The sequence below is a fragment of the Lactuca sativa genome, chromosome 8, assembly GCF_002870075.4.
Source record: "Lactuca sativa cultivar Salinas chromosome 8, Lsat_Salinas_v11, whole genome shotgun sequence".
NCBI lineage: Eukaryota > Viridiplantae > Streptophyta > Magnoliopsida > Asterales > Asteraceae > Lactuca > Lactuca sativa.
The window spans coordinates 30,687,634-30,691,585 of NC_056630.2; the positions used below are offsets into that span (position 1 = coordinate 30,687,634).

Genomic DNA, 3,952 nt, shown 5'->3' on the forward strand with positions numbered 1-3,952 from the left:
TCTAGCATAGACATCAGGAACACGGATAATAGACACATATATCAAGTAATTTATATTAAATACTTCATATCTATGTGTAAGATGAAAGTAACTATGCACTCACTTGTTAAAGTGACGACTTGGAATTTGGGAAGCGCTTCGCTTCTAACAATTTTCTTTTCCTTTGACGAAACCTAGTGTTATTATCATTAAGTTTTAGTCTAATACTTATTGCAACTAATTATTAGTCTAGATTTATCGTTAACTCAAAGTCTACTTTCATGATCTATCAAGAAATGAATAGCTAGGTAGGATCATATTGGAGGTAGGTTCTGTTAGGTATATGAAGTATACTATTTGAAAATCCCACTTTAAACACCTCACTAAATCATAACCTAGACATCATTCCCGTAAGTAGATCACACTACTAGAAAAATAGGCTTTTACGACACGCAATGCGTGTCGTAAAACGCTCAGACGATGCGCAGATGTGTGTCAAGGAAGGCCCTGTCATAACAAGAGACGACACGCTTTTGCGTGTCGTCTATTTACGACGCGCAGTTATGACACACAATGCGTATCAAGGAAGGCCCTGTCATAAAGGAAGACGACACGCATTTGCGTGTCATAACCTGACGACGCGCGTGTTTATGACATGCAATGCGTATCATGGAAGCCCCTGTCAAGAAAGGCCATGTCATAGATGAAGATGACACACATTTTTGCGTATCGTAATTTTAAATGTTTAAAAAAGTTATTTATAGATTTACTAATATTCAAATTAAATTTGCAATTAATGTCTCATAATAGAAAATAAAACATCATATACAAAAAATACAATCCATTGCATAAAATTTAATGTCATACAAATAATCGTCCCATGGAAAGATAAAACAAATCAATAGAAGTTGTAATATAAATTTTCAAACTAATTAGATACAAGAAATATGAAAAACTTGAAATCCCTAAGATTAATAGTTCTAACAGAAGCTTCACGTGAGATACATACAGTTGGACCAGTAAGAAAGGATATTCCTGAATCCACAATAACACAAGAACATATACACAATATCTTCTGCTAGAAGGTGTCGATCCAAAACTACTGTTGAAGGTTGTCATGATAGCTGTTAGGATTTAAGCATATATAACAAGAAACCAATCAGTGACTATAAGAAGTTAGATAGCGACAAATCCAATTTAAATAGACGAATGAGAAACAATGGACTTTAAAAACTTATATTTAACAGGACGATCAAAGGCTTCATGGTATGAAAATGATACATATACACACATATTGGTACCAGCTCACGGTGCTCTAATTCCTCAACAGATATGAACGTGCTTGTATCCGTGTGAACCGTTGAATCATCTCCATATATGCCTAACCGCCTTCTCCTTTTCCTTGCATCCTTTCCCTATCCATGGAATTAATGTTACCTTGTAATCTGTACCCATCTGTGTACAACAATACATTGTTCATGAATATTATATCCCACATCAGTGCGACACTGTCATATAAGTGTCTATATATGTCGAAATGTTGGAGTCTCCCACATCTTTTTGGATATTTTTATGAAAAAATCGTACCTAGTTAACTAGGGCATAGAGTGGTAGGGTGCTATAGCTGCATAAGGATTTGCCCACAAATCTGGATAATGGAAACAAGAGATAAGTATATTAAGAGGTTTAATTTTGTCTGAAATCTGTGTCAAAATTGAAAGGAACTTTATTCAAACCCTAAAAATAGGCGTATGTACACGAGCATGTGGTTCTTGATGAAACAAGAATTATAACCAAATTGCCACTGGAATAACAAAAGTGCATAGTAGATGTATAAATATATGTTAGGGGATTAAGTATAAGAAATTACCTAGCACCAAAAGAAAGAAGTTAGCTCAAACGCGTTTTGCATACGAATTGATCATGAGTTATGAGGTTGTGTTATTAGCCCTAAAAACAAACACTTGATGAAAATGAATAATCAAATGGAAGGAAACTACACAAACCTGGAAAAGAATAAAATGGATTAAGTTGAGCAAAAGTTCTGGCTTTTTAAACCAAAAGATTTCATCTCGAGGCTTTAACCTTCTTTCAGCAAAGAAGCCTCCTGTATTTGCAGCACTTTCAAGTGCCAAAGTAGCAATAACATGTTGCAGTTTTGTCACAATAAGCAAAACAAGTTGAACATAAACACATACACACAGTTAGAATATGAAAAAAAAAACCAATAGCTAACAATGATAAAAGTGACTTCATACAATAATAGGAATGATAGCAATCCAAAAATAAAGATTCGATCCTGCAAGCAAGGTACAGTTATTTAGTTCATCTGTGCAAAAGACGCGAACGCCCTCACAATTGAAAATTACCCTAGAAAGCTTGTTCAATGTAAAATTAATACGTTTTATGTTATAGAGCATAAAGGCCACCACAAATCCCCAGAGTGGACCACTACAAGGAATCAAGAAAGCAACTTTATATTAATGAAAAAGAGAAAGAAATAAAAAAATATTTACTGTAGATGTGATAGAAATATAGAATGAAAGTTCCTTACCTTACTCCAACTATTCTCTGAAATTCTTCTTCCATGGATCAAATCATATAAGTGTGAAAATCATATTTAATTTGAGGTTGTGGTTCTGCCAAGAACAAGAAAAACAAACAACTGTGAACAATAATTTCAAGGTACAAGATTCAAAAATAAGGTTTATGGCATAATTTGAACACCTATATTGCAATTCAATTAAGTGGACTCAACTTAATATATTACAAAGTTAAAGGTGTACTACAGAAAAATACGATTTAAACAACTTAGCATAAGTTAAGGTTTCATACCATGATAAAGGCTTTACCCAGAGTAAGGTAATCTGCACGAACAACATAACGCCCAAACTTTCTAAAAAAACATATCTGTAAACCAGTTTAAACAAAAAATATATGGATCATATTCAATGTAACTAATTTCTTGTACTAAACCATTTGTAAGAAAAGGGTTAGATGAGTGGAATTTGACCATAGTTGACTGCCTCCGCATTGCCTCATCTCATGATATTTCTGCACAAGTAAACAAGTTGTTACTAAATAACATCATCTAATATGATTAAAAACAAAAAACAATTGTTATATTCAATAATGAATATTAATTAGATATATAAGTACAAGTGTATAATACCAGTTAACACATTATGTCTATCCACTTGAGCCTCATCTTCCCATCTCCTCCAACTATGGATCTGACAAAATTACACCAATGCACTTACTTACTTTGATAATTAATAATCCGCTTCACAAATTGCAACAAACACAACAAGTGTATGAACCTGTCCATAATTTTCCGTCACAGGCACTTGCTGCAAAAAAAAAAAAAAAAAAAAAAAAAAAAAAAAGAAAATTGACTCGCTGGACAAAGGCATGGTATTAGTAACCATAACCTACCAACATGTTTGTTGACTATAATAAGGTAAGATTTGTGCTCGTGAACTTCAATCTCAAATTTAAGCTTTCTTGAAATATAGGTAGCAATGATAGATACATATTCAAGGACGATGTACAACATGTTTGTTGACTATAATAAGGTAAGATTTGTGCTCCCTTGATTCCTAACTACAATATAGGATTGTGGATATCAGTTTGAGATTTAATTATTAAATATAAATATATAATTTCAGCCATAAGAAGAAAGGGTATACTAAAAAAAAACATGTCAAACCATGGATTAAAACAAGTCTTGCTCCGGGTTCTCGAACGAAATCGCTACCTTTCTCATAATATCATTTAAGGATAAAAACGTTCAACTTTATAGTTTTTTTGGGTTTTGATTTGGAAATTGGTTTAATTTTAGAATTTAAGATGAAGGAGATAAAGACAAGGGTAAAATCGCCATTTTAAACTTACACTTTAGGGGTTATCTGTGCTACAAATCAAACATCTAGAAAAAAAACCATAACTTTTGACATACCATAGGGATGAAAGT

At 32.9% G+C, this 3,952-nt stretch overlaps 1 pseudogene; it reads right to left on the bottom strand.

Moving 5' to 3' along the window:
- Nucleotides 1-907: 907 nt before the first annotated feature.
- Nucleotides 908-3,420, bottom strand: LOC111911149 (MLO-like protein 11; annotated as a pseudogene).
- Nucleotides 3,421-3,952: the final 532 nt, after the last annotated feature.